The sequence below is a fragment of the Eleginops maclovinus genome, chromosome 19, assembly GCF_036324505.1.
Source record: "Eleginops maclovinus isolate JMC-PN-2008 ecotype Puerto Natales chromosome 19, JC_Emac_rtc_rv5, whole genome shotgun sequence".
NCBI lineage: Eukaryota > Metazoa > Chordata > Actinopteri > Perciformes > Eleginopidae > Eleginops > Eleginops maclovinus.
The window spans coordinates 11,360,099-11,379,019 of record NC_086367.1 but is presented as its reverse complement, the minus strand read 5'-3'; the positions used below and the strand labels follow the sequence as shown (position 1 = coordinate 11,379,019).

At 39.4% G+C, this 18,921-nt stretch overlaps 1 protein-coding gene across 2 annotated transcripts in view; it reads left to right on the top strand.

The window, feature by feature from the left end:
• Positions 1–18,921, top strand: part of LOC134881349 (KATNB1-like protein 1) — a 49,115-nt gene that overhangs the window by 12,443 nt on the left and 17,751 nt on the right. The window contains exon 1 of one of the 2 annotated variants that reach the window (XM_063908614.1): positions 3,513–3,592. The exons of the other annotated variant lie outside the window; for it this stretch is intronic. The gene's annotated coding sequence lies outside the window, so the exon portion shown is untranslated. Of the gene's footprint in view, positions 1–3,512; positions 3,593–18,921 lie in introns of those variants that run through there. 2 annotated transcript variants of the gene reach the window in all.

The following is an 18,921-nucleotide window of genomic DNA, read 5'->3' as shown; positions in this document are numbered from 1 at the left end:
TAACGAAGATAGTAAAGTAAAATCTTAAACAACTGCTCACTATAAATTAAATAGTAGGTGTCCATTAATAGAAAATGCATGATTGAGTCAACAATAGAGCGATTTTTGGACTCCATAGTCATTTTAAAAGATACTACTGTACTTCAGTTCCATCACTTCTCACTATAAATTTACACAAGAATGGAAAGCAATATTTAATGTGTATAAATTGGGAATAATAATTTTGAAATCAGTTAAATTTGCCCACAAATAACATCTTGGCTCTGAGATAGCATACCCTCTTTGACATTTATTAGCATCCCACACACCAGGAATTAAAATCCGGCCTTACTATAAAGTCAAGGCGTTTAACAACACCAGCGTTCATTTTTCTCTAAATGCTCCCTTTATGGAGCTATAATTATAGAAATCTATTTTCCATAAATACATCATAAAACCAATCTCAACTTCCATGTTGAACAAAAGCTTTGTAGTCACAGTCTCTCTCTCTTCTGAATCAGTGCTGGAATTATTACTATAAGTGAATCAGCTTTTTGTTATTCATTGGGTTCAAACATCGGACTTTCCTGTTTTAAACTTTCACCGTTTCCTGGGTGGCCGAATGGTATAGTCATCAGGAGAAATGGAATCATTATTTGGGTGTCTGTGCGATCCTGTGGTTTGTGCATAGAAGCAGGTATGACTATAATGGTATCTGTGGCAGGAATGCTGTTGCTAACCACAGCTCCGAATGGAGAGAAGCTTCACATAAACACAGTTGATTTGTTTTGATCCAGCTTAAGATCATTTAAACAAAACAGTTTTCACACTATATATATCATGACAGGTTTCCCACTCAGCTTTGAGTCTGACTGACTTTACAAAGTTTAAAGGAACACCCCCAAATGATTGACAAACAGCAGCGTGAAGGAAAGAAGTTCTTAGACACAAGTTTTCTTTAGATTTCATTTTCATTTTGAAAAGTATTTTTCTACGCAATCATCCTTAGCTGAACTTTATTTAAGTGCATTCTGTGACAACATGAGCTACCATTCAAACTGACTGTATGAAAATAGTACCACCAGTTTTTAAAGGATCCACCAGAGAGTAACAGTGAATTACAGTACTTCTATAGCTCATCTATCACAGCCTGCCAGGGTTCAAACTTCAACTGGAGAGGCTGTTGAGATTGCGGCCAGGTTTCTTGTCAAGGAGAAACACGCTGCCAACAAAGACAGCCACAGCTGGAGAGGAAAATAAAGCCTCTTTCTTCAACATAAAAACTGCTGCCTTGACGTGGTGTTACATTTTGCTGCATTTATTTCCCTTTAACTTTTTCAGTTGCCTCTTCAGACTAAATGAACGTCACATCCCACACTGAAAGCTTTACTTTAACAGTATGAACGGCCAACTAAGGAGGAGTTGTATTGCAATATATAAAACTGTGCAATGCATTTGAGCAAATTAGCTATAGTTAAGATTTCTACCATTAGAATAAATAAAGTAACATTAGCATTACTTGTACTTGAGTTCCTGGGGAATGTAAGTCAACAAAAAAACTCTGTTTTATCTCCATTTTTCAGCTGCCTTCTGCCGCCAGACATAATGCGGATAAGACCAACACATAAACTAAAAGACACTAAAATACTTTGAAGATCTGAGGGTAACTGCAAAGTCATAATTACTGTGAGTTCATAATTACAAGCAACTCCTTTGGACATATAAAAGTAATGTAAATGTACATTATGTTAGATAAAAAGATTGATTGTAGCGTCTTTTAAAAGGAAAATCAGTGTTTTAATTAGTGCTTACATAAAAATGATGGAGGATCATCTGTTGTCCATTTAATATTGAAATCCCTTTTCCCCAGCTTCTTAATAAGCTCTTATTCCTACTCATAATACTCAAAAACATGCAACAATAGAAATCATTATGCTCCTGGAGAAGAACACTATAAACCTTTGGTGAACCATTGCACAGCGGTTTTAGTAGTGACTGGACTTGAAGAGAAGAGCTTCCAGTAATCAATAAAAAAAACAACACAAAAGGCCATTTCTGGCTTTCATTAATCATTTGCACTTCCTGCGGTATATTCCAAAACAGTGACTTGTCCAATAAAAAGATTAAAGATGTTTTAACTGAAACGTGCATCCTGAGTTCACTTTCCATAACTTCGTGGGTCAATAAATGCATTTCACATCCTTTGTCCCGTGAGAGTCCACATTTTGTAAGTATTGACTGACTCTTCATAAACAAATAGTTGAATAACTTAAGTTTGATTCATAACTGACTGGCTATTCGCAAACCTCAGACTTGTACTTGTTTAGTCATTTACTGTCCTTACCAATGTCGGCCTTTACAAAACAGCGCTTTCTTCTGTTTGTGAAATCTTGTAACATGTTTTATTTTCTTCAAGAAAAATGTTTCATTTTCATAGAACAATGTTTGGGTAGGAGTTTATTTAAGGACACATGTACTGTACAAAAAAAAAACAAAGCACTCGAGATATTGAGGTTAATTAGATTTTAAAAAATATATATATACTGCAAAATGTATAGTATAAGTTGGTATTCAGAAAGCGGAGTTGAGTTTTTGATGTGAAACAAGCCTAATCATGTGTAAATATATAGAAATAGAGTATACATACATTCCGTAAAAGCTGCTGCTATTTTTCCAGGTTTCTTCTATTTCCCTCACTGCATAGCAACCATTGTTACTCTTGCCTAACAACACAAATCCCCAAAGGCCAGTCAGCACTGTTAAAAGGAAACTGTATTTTCGTTTTCGGCTGTGCACTTATATGGCTAACTTGATGCAGATGTGTGATAAGAAAAGTAATTATGCAGGGAAATAAAACACCCATTCTTTGCCTGGGTATACTGAACAATAAAACGTACAATAAACTACGGCACCTCTTATTTTTAGAATCAGCTTCAATGTTCGTTTTGTTCATCATTTATCGTAAATTGATTAATCACATTCCTTGGTCAGAATACCTTCATTTGTCTCATAGAGGAGAAATTAACATTGAAAATAAAAAATAGATAATTAAAACCGGCCGTTTGTTTGTTCAAGAACTTCTGACTCATGTCGATTTTGGTAAACGCAGCATCTAATTATCAAGATCCTCATACTTTACAGGCAGGGTGGAAAAGTTTGATTTCATTATTTATGACAAACCATTGATTCTGGACAGCAGATGTCATGTCATGACTGAATGTTTATTGGAATCAGTGTCAGAACCTGCGGTCTGGTGTGTTCATGTTTGTGCCTTTGTTGGATTTGGTTACATAAACGCAACAACTTACTTCAGACAACTATGAAAGCTTGTTTGTTCTTGTGCTGGATTAAACTGCAGTTTTTTGTTAACTGGTGGTACCACCAGTCATACCACACATTCCAGCCACATTCATTGACAAATCCTGCCCGGCTCAATGTTCAATCCTTAGCATACACTCTTAGTTATTTTCAAGTCTGTTATGTAATTGAAATCTGCTGTTTCTGAGACTTTTACAGTGGCTGTCCCACTCAGCAGGACACAGACTGAAGACAGCAGCTGCCATATATGGGCAGGAAACTGTGTCATCTATACAAACATTCCCAGACAGAAATGGTATGTGCTTTGTTCCACTTTTCACCTGTCTTTTATTTGTGCTGGTATGTGTATCTGTTTGTTGATTGTCTATTTTGCACCTATTTGTTTCCTATTATTTGTAAGATGATGCGTTCATTTGTTTTCCTCTGAGACTGTGAGAGCCAGCAATTTGTTTATCTATGGAGCTCCTTTCCCATGCAGTCACGGATGATGTCATGAGATGTTTGACCGCTAAATTTGTTGATTGATCGATGATCATAGAGTCATATTTACCATTACAGCCTGAGGTTTGCTACTAAGCTCCAGTGACATTTCATTTTATTGTCTAAAGATGTCTAAGGCAGTGTTTCATAATGATATCTCTGTACTAACGGGAAGAGTTTAATCAAAAACGACGTTTCTATAATCACAGTCTCTTTATTTATTGGGCAGCAAACAGACAGAGGGGCCACAAAGTCAAGGCTGTTATCATTTGGATTCATCTTCAAAGACACCCACGCTCACACTCACACACTTTCCAGACTTTGTGGTGTGGCATGTCCCTTCAGAACCGGGACATAGAACATCTGTGACAAACTGCATGCAGTGGAATGCACAATCACAGCTTGAAATGCATGATACTTAAATAATCTGACATTTTTAAGAAGCTCTCTTTCCCGGATTTAAGGGAGCGAGAGCTGTGTCAAATTTGTGGACCTGACACGTGTGTGTGTGTGTGTGTGTGTGTGTGTGTGTGTGTGTGTGTGTGTGTGTGTGTGTGTGTGTGTGTGTGTGTGTGAGGTGTGCCAGAGTTCATCCATTAGATTGGGTTCAGCTGTTTTCAAAATGCTGCCTTATCAGTAGATTTCATTCAAACCTAAGAGGAACACTTCACTCCCAACATAATATATTTCTCACCCAATGTCACCTTGTCACTTGGTTGCATGCCTCCACAATAAACAGAAAAAACCTAGAAACAATTATTGATAAATTGAAGTAAATGGATATTTAAAATCAGCAAAACTATGTCCAAACCTCTGTATACACGGTAAAACAGTATGGTGGTCTCATTTCTTAACTCCTTCCAGACAGAGCTTTTTCAGTTCGAACTCTCTATTCAAACACACACACAGCATTTAGTTTTGCTGTCGTAGGTGGCCCTAAATTCAGACTCTCTTGCATATTTGGAAGCTTCTTTGACCATGCATGGAAATATGACAGAAAAACTGTTTTCTTCACAAGGGTTGACTAATGATATACGAATAATAATCTTGGGGGGGAAATATTCCTTTTTATGGCAGACATTTACCTCTTCACAGTCAAATCTGGGTACAATACTAGTCAGCTAAAAGTACTTTTGTTTCTGTAATTGAGTAGATTTTTATATATTTGTAGTACTTATGTAAAAGGGAATTACCTATTCACTTTTAACTTTGAGCGAACATGTTTCCCGCTTGAAGATAGGCCTACACAATTTAATATTCTCACTGAACGTCATTGACCTATGACTATTGTCTTGTACAATTAATAAAGCTACACTGTTAGAAAAAAAGCCCTATTTACCCATTTTCAGTCACAATATTCTCTCCTCTTTTAAGTTTGTTGTGGTCTCCACCAAATCCGGAGGATAAATACTGTATATGACTTGTTACCTTCTAAATATTTTTGCTATGTTCACCAGCAGGCAGTATCTGTGTCTCTCTGATCAGGTAAAGTAACACAGTGGGTTTACGGCTATATATTCTGTAGAAACAAAACTACAAGAAATTCTATTTTTTTTTGGTTCAACATGAGCTTTTGTTCAAACGATATTTGAATTCTTGTTAATAATCTTTTCCCTGATTTTGTCCAAACAATTTTACTCCTCCATGAATAATCTCTATCTCCTCTCTTGCCACCCAGGTAGATTAAGCCTGGCTGCCAGGACTGAGATATATTTTTATCCGTCAGAACATTAAATGATTGCTAACGAATTACAGGGTTGCACACATCGTTTGCAACAGAGACAAAACCGAAAGAAAAGAGAAAGGTATATTTGTATCTATTTGCCAAAAAGATAAAAGCTACACATGAAACCCCTCCTTCCAGGTTTCACCTCCTAGTTATCCCACAGTCATTCCTGAGATAACCAAAGGAGGAATACTTGTATGATTACTTTTTCCACCATATCTTGTTTATAAACCAAATGATTGCATAGCAACATGATCTGACTGCGGTGCCAAACGAAAAGGAAGGTACAAACTTGTATAGCCTTTACAGACTTTAAAATTGTTCAGTGAAATGTAGCTTGGCCACTCTCCTTGCTGGAGCTGCTTGTGTCTGTTCTTTGTCTCAGCAAGAGCTGCTGCTCTCTCGTTTCCTTCTCTCCTTCTTCCTGCTGAGGTAAAAATGAGTCACTGAGTCAGCAGCTGGTCTCCGTCATTCACAATATCGCCCAGAATTCCAAGGGAGACCAGCTGCCGGATCGCTGCGCTCTGACAACATCACTTCCCCTTTGCCCTTCTATGGACATGTTCACTGTCGACAATAAAGGCGGGAATTATAAGATCTATGATGATTAGATTCATCGTCATGTAAACCCATCTGTAGTTTACATGTTTTGTTTCATGGATTTTTTTAAAACAAACCGTGTGTGTTCGGTCTCAAAAACTATGTAATATTGCTAATTAATTTTCCTGCTGCCTGTCAAGAGTTTGTTTTCCCGATAGAAACCACTGAAGGTGTACATCATCGAAATCGATGCTATTTGTCTTTCAGAGGCCACTTTCATCAGCAGGAAACAGGCCTCGACAGCAAGGCAGGGGTTTAAAATAATGCCCACTTTTATAAAGTGAAGCCTCAAATGAATCTTTTAAGACCTCCATGCATTAGGCACCATGACTTTAATTCCCAACTGTTGCTATGTATTATAGCAAAATCCCACAAATACTCAATAAGTGATATGTAAAGACCAAACATACTGACACATATTGACAACCATCATTTTCACTTGAGAGTGTGGTTGTTTCAATCAGGTATATGCAGGCAAGAGTCCTGTTGACTCTATGCTAGGTACTCTTTTAGGCTGAAGGATCACTAAGGAAGATTGGTGCTTTGAGCTAAATGCTAATGCTAGCATTGCAATGCAGTCAACATGACACATCTTACATGTTGGTATCGAGCAGTTTACCATGATTGCTCACTAAGTTTTGCGAGAGAGCTCGTAAATTTGACTAGTTAGCATTCAACCCAAAGTGCTGCTGAGAGTTATTAGTATTATAGGTATTAAGGGATTAGGGATCTACACAGTTATCAATTCTTCCTGATGTGGATGTAAATGTCTCCCCAAATTTAAAGCCAAGCTATCGTACAGTCACAACGTGAATCAAACCAGTTGTTGTGATATTTCAGTCTGGGCCGAAGTGGTTGGCCGACATTGCCACCGCCAGGGCCTTGTGTTTACAAGACTGCTGTTCTAAGTCTTGGAATGGAGGATGTGTTTTTAACTGCGATAGGTCAACTTTATTTTGGGGTTTTGGAGCTCATAGTAAATACTTGTACATTTTCCTTTGACGGCGTAGAACAAAAAAAAACGAATCATGAAAACAATGGGGAGGTCTGCATATTTGTCAGGGTTGTTGATTACGGATGAGTGGATTCAATCATTCACTGTTTAAAATTAAGTGTTTAGTTTTCCCATTCCTCTGGCTCAGAGGACAGGCCAGTCTCTGTCTGGCTCCATCTCATCCTCTTTCTGTAAAGGGAGGTGTTGTGCCGTATGATGCTTATTTGAGGAGTCACTTTGAAGGCATGGCACTGGAGATGAGTGCTGGATCTGTCACTGCTTACTGACAGCTCACACTCCTAACAGCCCTTTCTGCTAGACTTTTATCCACTAAACCAGGTGGAAAATACAGCCTGAATTCTCAGAAAAAAGGCAGGTTTCTCTCCATCCTTTCACTGGTTTTGTTTTTCAGTTGGAGTACGGTTGGATCTACCTGAGGGCCCTTTCTCCACTTTTTACATGGGCAGTTTTCGCTCCGCCTCATCCGTCTTCTTTTTTTTTTTAAGAAAAAGAAAAGCCAGTGGAAAGACTTGAATGTGTTTTGCATTCTGGAGAGGGAGATAAAATCTCTTCATCACGCATTAATAGTAGATTAGAAAAAATCCAGCTTTGTTGACTTTGGCACGCTGAAGATGTTTTAGCATTAGAGCACAGGGCACCATTGTTTGTCAATTCAATAGTGGGCCATGTTGGCTGAAGCAAAGACACTCATTGATCCACTACATTAACTTTTAGGATGACTGGGCACAGTTTACTTCAGCAGATCGTTCCTTCTCATTGCAAGTAGTCACTAATGACTGAAAGCTGTGTAGAAAAAAATAGCCATTAATTCAAGTGGAAGCAATTACCTATTTCTAGATAGTATTGTTATTTATAAGGCAAAGTTATATGTGAATTTTTCCCCTGGGAAGTTCTTAATAAAAAAAGCTCAACCATCAACATCCTGAATTCATGCTTGAATGGTCCAGTGGTCAAATGTTCGTGAATAACGTAACGGTGGAAATTTGCTTCATTTTCTGTCTAAGTATACTGTAGTTAGAGGAAATCTGGCAGGCTACAGACTGCTCGTCTTCATCTTCTCGGCAGGATGACCAGGTCTCTCACTCCGTCGGCTTTTGTGTGGACGAATGCGGCATAAATCAGAACACTGTTGCAATAATTATTGGCTTGGTGAAGCTGCAGACTTGTGAATTTGTTGGACTGCAGTGTAAACAGATAACTCAGTTGCTATTCAGTTGTACTTTCAACAAAGTACGCAACTATGTTCTGTGGTATGTTACCTCACAAAAATAATTGGGATGGAAACCAGGGCTTAATCTTACATTAATTACTATCAAACCGCTAGATACTCCCAAGTATTATTTAAAGCATTTGTCCCATTAATATAAAACTATCTCTCAAATGCTAAAAGTGATGTTTTCAGCCTTAGTATTACAAGGGAAGACACCATTCCTTGATTTTAAAGTTCCTATCCTCATGCCAGAAGCTATTTCATTCCCATCCACAGATTTTTGTTTCAGTCAGAGCAGATATTTACTACTGCCCCTGTGTAAAGAGTTCTTCCTGAGTTACTTATTAATGATGTCTGGGTTCTGCCAGGCTCTGAGTGAATGCGGATTTTCCTCAATTGTAATGGCCGATCCATTAACGCAAACGATCACTTAAGTGTAATTATTTCACTGCGGATGGTTGATTGTCTTCAGCTCCCCATTAACAACAGTTACTGATAGTCAAGATATTATTGTTGGATGTTAACTAGCGTTGCACATTATAGTCTGATGTTGGCTGTTATAAATGTTTAAAGGGATTTTCTGATCCTTGAGGGCATATACAGAGACTGAGCAACCCCTCCCTGTGTGAGCTGTAGAGTTTGGCTTCTACGCCTTCATGACACCACCGCTCTGCAACTGGCCAGACTCATTTTCTCTCTCATTGGACTTCAGTGAATGCTTTTATTCTAGTCTTTCATATAATTTTGCACAGTTCTTGTGAAAAGGTGAATAAATAAGTGTAAAGCTCACCAGGAGAGGAACAGGAAATCTTTTATAGCGTCCTTTATAAAGTGAGAAAGTGTCTCATTGGAAACTTTCAAAGAAATCTCTTGGTCTGTTGATTCTGAGGTCTTTTATTTTTGACCTTTTCTCACCCTGGGTCTGTTCTGTCCAGGGGATCATGTCACACCCCATCATATGCTGCAGTGGCAAGTCCACTGAGATCAGTAAATAAATAAACCGACAAAGGTAGAGCTATGGGGCCGATCTTGCATAATCACCTACAGTCTGAATTTAAACAAATGCAAACAATATCTCACGGCAGCAGAACAAGCCTCGACATCTGCAGCTCTGCTCCCTTTTTCAGAAAATATCGGAAACCACACGACTGAAAACACCTTCGCCCAATCATCTGGTCCTCCTTAACACCCCACAGTAGATCTGCCAGCTTGAGCTCAGTCTTTCTATGATACTTCAGCTGGATCTCACAACTTTTTTTCATTGTTGGACCAATTTGAAGGAATTTTCTCAGCAGCCACCTCATGAAAGAGTCACTTCTTCACTTTCCAAAAGCAACAACATGCATGTGTTGATTCTTTAGAGCTGACAGTGTCGTGCCTGTATCAAATTGAAGTAGGGCCTTTTTGAGGTTTAACATAATCAGAATATGAAATCAATATGTAAAAAAAGGGCAACCAATCGCTTTGTTTGGAAAAATGCAATTCACTTCCCCAGTCATCTGTTTGTCATTTTTGCATGTGTATCCCAAAAAGTGTACGTACACAGACTGTTGCTATGTAGAACAACTGTTACAAGCCCACAGCTGACCATTAGCAGAGGGAGCATGTCCAAGTTGGCATGAGGTCAAATGGCAAGGCTAAGTCAACAGAGGACAGGGGGAGTGAGGGGAGGACATGAAGAGGCAGGAGAGAACGCTTTGAGTCACACAGCACAGAGGAGTGAATCAGTCGTCTAGAGGGATGAATGACTGACTGGTGTTTGGATCCCTCACAGCCGTGAAAATGACTGCAATCCAAACCATGACTGGAAAGATACTCCACACTTATATAATTGACAGGTGTGTGTGTGTGTACTGATGAGCCCACAAATTTGTTAGGTCAGAAGTCACATATGCACATGCTTAAAAACAGACGTGCATATCAAAATGTATTTTTACATATCCTACATTATGCAAATGAAAGCTTTCCTAGGCAAAAAGTCCAAGTCAAAATAAAAGTTTAGTATATTTGTGCTTTTTGTTAGGGGCTACTTATTCATCATTTTATAGATTTTGCTCTCTCTCACAAGAATAGGTATTTGTAGAAGGGAAAAGAGCAAGAACTGGCTCGGTCTATGATAGTTTACATGCCAAAGGGAAGACAAATTATGTAGACACATAGAGCTGAGACAGGAAGTTCTAAACCAAACACAAGAGGAATATCTCACCTTAATGCTAACCCGTAACTGACCCCGTGCCAGTTTCAGGTTGGGACAAACAACGCGAAAATTAGGAACTCAGGGGATATGAGAGGACTGTGTTAGATGAAAAAGATGAACTGCTGAATGTTTCTTTCTACCATAACTTCTTGTAGTCTGTGGAAAGTAAGCTCCTTCAGTCTAGCTGCGTAACACTTTCTAAAGTAGTTGCTTTCTTCTTATGTCATCCATCATGTGCATCCCACATGATATAATGTATCCTTTTTGCTAAAAGTCAGCTGAAAGATCAACCCATATTTTTTTCTGCACACCAAGCAGATGCCTAGAAGTGAAAACAGACATCATATCATAAAACTTCTCATATGAAGGCATTTTTACCAAAGCAGGGGTCGTACTCCTGCAGATTGCTGAGTCTGGGACATAAACTCGCTGAAAAAAACAGATTTTATAGAGCGCAGGGAAACACAGTTTGATAACAATAACTTGTGTGCCTTTCCTTTGAAGGAGGTATCCCTAACCACAGCAGCAAGGACAGCCACGATTTGTCCAAAAGGATTAATCTGGTCCCTTTAGATGCTGGAATGCCGAGGGTAGCCATGATGTGGAGACTGGGAAGCCTTAAATCACCAACAGGATCTTGCTTCTATTCTGCAGACTCATGCTTTCCTCTCTTTCTCAAATGTATATCTTTTTTTTCCCCATCATGGTTTGGCCTTATTCTTCTGTTATGCAGAAGGCAGCCGTGCAGTCACTTGCATTAAAGCAGCTCTAATGAGTATGTGTTTTATAGTAACAATGGATCATATTAGTATGTGTAATGAAAAAGGTTTCAGGTCTACAGAGCTTTTTAGCAGCTAATGGTTTTGGTTTGACAGTTTGATTCAGTCTTATTTCCAGAAGCATCAAACAGCTCTTTATGGTTTGAAAACTATGATTATCATATTAACCTTTTCTAATATTGACTAAACTTTAATTGTGAAAATATCTGATTGTTGAGCTTCTGTGCTTCCCCTAGGTAGCCAAAATAATTTGAATAATTGTATTTTATTCCGACAGTACTGTATGTCTGCAAACACTTTTTGTGATCTGCACCAGTTATTGTTTTGATTTGCTCTGTTGCGTCTTGTGCATTAAGTCAGATTTTTAATATAACCATACTGGCACAAAGCATACTTGCATTTATCCATGAAGAATACTGTAAGTGGCATGTAGCTTTAATACTGACCTAGAAGGAAAACAATATTTTCAAAAAGGAAAGCGTTTGGTTTTATAATTATACACAGTGAGACTGTTTATACAGTAGAGTACCAAGCTCAGACTATGTCAATTTTGATATTTTGATCCTTTAGCATGGTCCAAGTTAAAGGGATCAAAACGTATATTCAGACCAAGTCTCTATCAGATAATGAGGCCTTAAGACCAGAGGAGGTTTCATGCTCATGAGCTCTCCTCTGTAGGGCTAAAGCCTGGGGAATGACAGGGCTGAGGGCAAGGAATTACGCAGACAATATGGGACCCAAAACCTCTGGTGAAGAGTTTCTGACATCATTACGCTATTAAAGAGATGTTTTTTGAAATCAGGTAAAAATTTCAACTCTTGATTGCAACAGTCCCATCATTCAGTTTTAGGAAATAGAAAGCTTTCAGTTCTTGGGATTACTCGAACAAAATGTTCTAAAGTGGCTATATGTAATGGCACCACCTTTCCAGATACGTTTTTCTCTACATATGCACATCCACTGCATGCCAGCACGTGTTTTGCATGTGTAAATAGCTCATGGGTATTGGGAATCAATCAAATCAGCAAAGTTACCCGAAAATATTTGTGCAATTATATTTAGGATGCAATCCAAGCCAACCACTACCTTCCAAAAACACAAACATACGTTTAAGCACAAGCTGTTCTGTGTCTACATGCTAATGTTTAATTGAGATGACATTGGAGCAAACTGCAGAGCCAGTTTGAGGTGGCAGGAAAAACACAGCAGGCTGCCATAGGACTGTATATCCTATATTCTGTTGGTTTAGGTTTGGGGGGAGAACAAATATTTAAGTCAGATTTAAAAAAAAGAATCTTGTGTGGCTCTTTTCTCTGGAGCATACATAAAGAGACGGCGACCACAACATCCCTCTCTTTCTCTCTGCAGCTGAAGGACTCTCTCTCTCTCAGCCACAGCACCCCAGCCTCAACAGACATCTCGAATGACTGCTGTCAGCATGCTCATTAAGTCTTTCAGTCTGGGTCTGTTTAAACAAGCTCCTCCGGCGGCCAGTGGCCACACAACACCAATTCCTGGCCATGGGATGACTTATTTCTCTCTGCCCAGAAACATGCCTTGGTCCATTTAATGGGTGGTCAAACATACTTATTGTTAGGGAGAATAAACACTGCAGGACATGTTTTTGTTAGCCTTCTTGACTCTTTGCAATGAAAGGGTAGAACATTGCAACCACCTGCTTCTGTTATCTCCTAAGGGGAATGTAGAATGCTGTCAAAATGTGGTAACATTTGTGTTTTGTAAATTCACAGATAAAATGTAAATCTTATGTCATTTTAGATTTACATTTTGAGGGTCTGCAGCCATGCAAGCAGCTCTCCGAGGCTGTATTTAGACACAGCTGTGCTTTGAGCAGGATGCTAACGTTATCATGCTGAGAATATTAACAGGTAACAGGCACTGTATAGTTTTTCGCAGTGGACGTAATGTTTAATGAAGTCAGCAGAGCCCTGAAGCCTCGCTACTGCTGCTGTGGTTAATATTGGATGGCATCCCAAAATTGCACCAAATTCAACAATACACATCCTTTCGTCCAAAGCAAGAAGAAGTCCAAGTTTAAAGTAAAGTGGATGAATGGTTTGTGAATCATGACACACACACACACACACACACACACACACACACACACACACACACACACACACACACACACACACACACACACACACACACACACACACACACACACACACACACACACACACACACACACACACACACACACACACACACACACACACACACACACACACACACACACACACACACACACACACACACACACACACACACACACACACACACACACACACACACACACACACCTTTTTTTTGCACCAATAAAAACATTTAATATCCTTTTTAATTACATTATAACTCATGTATGTCACTAAGTCTAGTCTAGTAATCCAAGGCAGTTATATGTAGATGATCTAGGTATAAAGACATGAGGTATCCTCACAGGTCTAGACAGGAGGACATACCTGTCTGTCTGAGTCCAATCGTAGCATGTCATCAGGCCAAGGACATCAATGTCCTCTAATGACAAAACCTTCTGTCACAGATTCTCTGAATACTTTCTATTCTGCGATTTGAGACATCTGTGTTTTTGTAGCAAACCATTCACTCAGTTCCAGACCAACAGGATGGTGAAGAGAGACATTTTTTTTCAAGGTACACTGAGGATCTACATTGCCCATTCATTTCACTCTCCATAAACATTGAAAACCGCTTTACGGTCATAAGACAGTCTAATAAGACTACACTCTTTCAAAAACAACACTGGATACCGTCTCCCTGGGATGATTACCTTTACAGCCTGAAATGTGGCTTTCAAGACAGAGACATCTTTCAATGCTACCCGTCATCTCTTTCTATTTTGCCCTATACTCAATTACAAGCATCCCCCTTTTACCAAGCACACACACACACTTATGTTCTTGACCCCTTTTTGGCTTTCGAAACCTGGGCCACATAGTGCACCCCTGAGTGTTTCTGTGTTTACTGCCAGCCTCCAAACCTCCATGAGTTAGAGGTGATAGAGACAGTCTTAAATGCAGGACATCCCTGAAGTGAACAGGAAAAAAGTAGCTCTGACATGCTGTATTTTTGCTGAGTGCTGAGAGATCCATTAGTGATCACCGCCGCCCTAGTTGCCCTGTGGAGACCAACTGAGTTACTAAAGTGAGATCCTGCATCAACTCCCCATGGGAAATAGGGTGTTGAAATCTCGTCTTATGTCGAGACAGGTTATGGCCTTGTCACAACACTCTTACCGAGCTAGATGATTTCCTTTGGGCACTGCTGGGATTGTTAATGTGGGATTGTCATGTAAAAAGTAGCAGCAGACCTGTATTTAAAATGTTTGAAAAGCTTGCGGTTTCCATCCTTTTATTTATTTCCATATGTGGGCAGTGTGATGTACGGCCTTTATGCGTGCCTCGAACACTCAAAGAGTCCTGAGGCTTTCTTTTGTGATATTTTTAATGTGGTAAGAGTTTAAAGTTTTGAGTACAAAATCAGTTCTTGTGTGAACATTTCTGTAAAACATTGGACATGTAAACCACCCACGGACCTTTCCTTTGTTAGAGCTCAGATCTCAAGTGCTGATAGAGTGATGGCTTTGTACCTGAAACAAACAAGGTAGGCTATTCACCTCAACAAAGCCTCGGCATACAGTGATGCAGATCTGAAGGTGGACAAGGAAGAGCAAGAACATTATATTGTTCCAACAATGACAGGCTTCACTCTTATTTGGAGCCCAGTGTGAGAACATTACAGTAACTAAAGTAAAAGCAGACAGACTGCCTGGCAAGCGCAACATTTAGGACACAGGATATGCATAATGAGCCTGGCATTGTTCTCGATAGCATGCTGCATTCTGGGACGGCATTTGCTTAGCAGTGCCAGTTTGTGAGAGAAGACAACTCTGCACGGCAATTGTCTAAACCAACCAGGCTTGACGGAGAACTAAGAGAATGTGCAGTAGTTAAATGAGTTGGATCTTTGTGGCCTGACTGTGAGGACAGGGGTGACTGGCTTCAGCTTCCACAATAGGTTAGGTGTGACCACTAATAGGGATGATATTGGGACAGCGATTTGATAATGAAGCCTACAACAAGACAAAGTTGCCACATTGCAACGTCTTGCTCATTCCACCATAGCAAGGCATTCTTCCTAGTCAGTCACTGGGATCAGGTCCCACATTATAGTATCGACTGAGCAAGCCAAGCAAATTTAGCCTCCCAACACTAAGCAGGCTGCTGAGGGACAATTGTTTTGGGACCTAACAGACCCAAACACAGACTTCTTGAACCGAGTGACATGACCCAGCTCTGCCTGCCAACAGCAGCCAATATGGTAGCATACCCCTGTTATCGCTCGGCTCCCAAGGCCCCTCAAGTGTTCATTCTCAAAGCTAATGAGTTGAATCTCTGCCTCCTGGCACAACACTAGCACTTCCTGCAGACTGAGAGGAGTCTCAGATTGGCATGCTTTAGCCTTTAAGGAAAAACCTGTCTGTAGCAGAACAAACTGACCTGTGTGTCCCGACATTCTTCTGCTATGTGCAGAAGATTGATGACTTAAAATGAGGGGACAAAAAAATACCGGATAAACCTTCTCTAAGAATGATGCATGCTGATGATCCTCTGCTCATATCTCCCTGATAAATTGCAGCGTTACTCATCAGGATGGATGCCTGCAGAAGCACTACTGATGCTTGTGAGCTCTATTTTTGTGTTGCTTGTTCATGGCCTTGTGGTCAGAACTGCATGGAAACTTTTCCATCTGTAAATAATCATACACTGTATTATATTTGTGAGCTGAAGGTTGAGTCATTCTAAAATACTGGCTTCTTTGTCTGATGTAGCTCTACAGTCCTGTCAAATCAGTGCAGGAATCCTTCATCCATATCTCCTAATATTTTCCAAATGTGTTCCGTGGAAATTACTAGAGGTAGTTTGACATCATCATTGATTTTATAATAATGGATGTTGTAATTACATTTTTTTTTCTTCATACAATGGAACAGTCAATGATTAGATTGCTTTTGTCAAATTTGGAAAACCACTTGGAGTGAAAAAAGTTGAACTTTATTTATTACTTCAAGCTTACATCTACTTTAACTCTCAAACCATCATGTACATTGTTCATTTTTTTAGCTCTCTATTTCAGCCATTCATCCTTCTTCTTTTAGCTATTTAGCAACCAATCCATTACTTATCTTACCGCTAACTACTTTGATTACTTGACCAATACTTTGAGCTGACTATTTCGTCAATTAAACTGTTTATCCAAGCCTTTAAACCCATTTTCCTTTATCAAATTAGTTGAACGGTTTATTCATTGCTTACTTTTTGGTACTCTTTAGTACTTTTAGCTAACAGACATCTGTCCTCGCTAACTACTTTTATAGTACTTACAGTCACAATATATTGTTACATCAAATTATAAGTGTCTCCATAATTTCAATCAGATTTTAAATCAGTAAGGTTAATTACATGCTCAACTTAAGGTTTTTACCAAGTACTGCAGAATTTAACCCCGGAGTACTGGTTGTGAATCATTGCTTTCAGTATTTAAATCAAATCACATCAAAACTTTATCAGAGCAGATAGATTCTCAGACTTTATTTATAATGTTAGATTGACCCACTAGGCCTGCATCTCATATCCCCAGAAATAATAACTTGCTTTCATCAAAAGCACTCTTATCTATTTTTTGTTTTTTTTAAGGAGAAAATGGGTTCAGTATATCCCTCACACACTTTGTGCAAGTATAAAAACAAACCCCATTTCAGATTGGGCGCTATCATGTTTACCTCAGATTTACTGTTGCCATTCAATCTGCACAGTGCACATGCTGAGTTGATGTTGATTCCATATTTGAAAGCCCTGTAAGTCATTGTGGTGTTGATGTTGAGAGTAAGTTATGGCAAGAATGTGCAGTGATGTGCCTGAGCTGACTGTACTTGGCTGTTTGTCTTGGTGGTGGTGGTCTGAGGCTGCTTTATTTTGGCGCTTTGGTTCTGGAAGAACACTGAGCTTCTGGATTTACAAAATATCCTCAAGATCCAGCATCTGAGGGCCTTGAATTCATTACACATGTCCCCAGTCTCCAGTTTAATCCTGTGATCAAGAGCCACCCCTTGATCACCCGTGGAGAGAAATACCACACAGAAGCCCTCTCCTTTCTCCAGGGGGAATTTGTTGTTGAGTGTGAGAGCTATAAGAGACTCTTCCAAATAGATAAATAATGTTGGTAAGCCACATAGTTTAGCTAAAGGGAGTTTAGAGAGGTCTTAAAGTGAGGCTTGAAGGCTGTTTGGTGTAGAGGGAGAGAGACATCCGCTTCCCAACCTGGCATGTGTTTTATTATTTTCAGGGTTTATTAAGCCATTAGCTTAGGAAGAGATAAATAGCTGTTGATGTCTCATTAGAGAGCAGTCTGCAGGTATAAGGTTCACTTAAGTGAGGAGGTTATGTGGTCATGTTAAGGCCGCAGAAAGTTTAGTAGTGTTACCAGACAGCAAGGCCTGATTTACAAGGCCATAAACTTGCAATTTTAAACTAACCTGATGAGGACAGAGTGCAAATTCCTGTGAAATGTAGCACATTTAACTACCAGTCATAAGCGTAAAAAGAAGACATCATGTCTCCTGGTTACAAAAAACCTACTGATATACACAAATAGTGAGAGGCAAGGTATTATAATCAGTCTGCCTCATGTCTGAAAAAAAAAATTGGATTTCTGATCAACTAAAGCGTCTAATTGAGAGATAATGAAAAATAGCAAATGAGGAAGAGCTAGAGAATCTGTTGCCCCATTAAAGGCGATAATCAATAACTATCAACAACATTCCTTAACCACACAACCACTAACCTGCTGTTCCTTCACGGTAGGCAGTAATAAGCTCATCATATTTCAGGAAAAAGGAAATAATTTGAAGTGACATGTTATGTTCTCCTTGCTCTTTTTTCCTGGATTGCCATCAATTATTTTTTTCTGGATTTGAGGAAATCACTTGAACTAAATGGTGAGGAACATTCCAGCTACATGAGATGCCCGATATTTACGGCAAGAACTTTACATCCATCTATTTTTGCACCAAACATTGTACATAGCTGACTAACTGGAAAACAACCAACATTTATTGCGCTATAAAAAGGTGTTCGCTAACAAAAGTAAATAATTACAATGAATCTGTGTACGCGGTAGTCTGGAAGCATAGACTCTCTCCGGAATCCCGCTGGTCTGCACTTAGCTCCGCTTCTTCCTTCACTCACTCAGTGGGAGATATCAATATACAGAGGATAGCTTGAGCAGGTCAAAGGTCAGGAACTCAGTGGTGCTGGGCCGTCACTACAAAGATACTTTTAAATCATAAGGTGGTATGTGAGTGGCAGCTAGCAGTGGGTAGCACACAATGAGCATGTGAGTGTGAGGTGTGATCACTGTACGCTCGTCTGCCAGACACCACAGCGCAGCGGGGCATCAACATCAGAAAGAAGCTCAACAAATGCTCGGTTGGATTCACACACATGCTCCTGGTGCCTCACTACTTTTTCACTTACTACCATACATCTCAGCTTCTTGCAACTAACTTATTATGACACA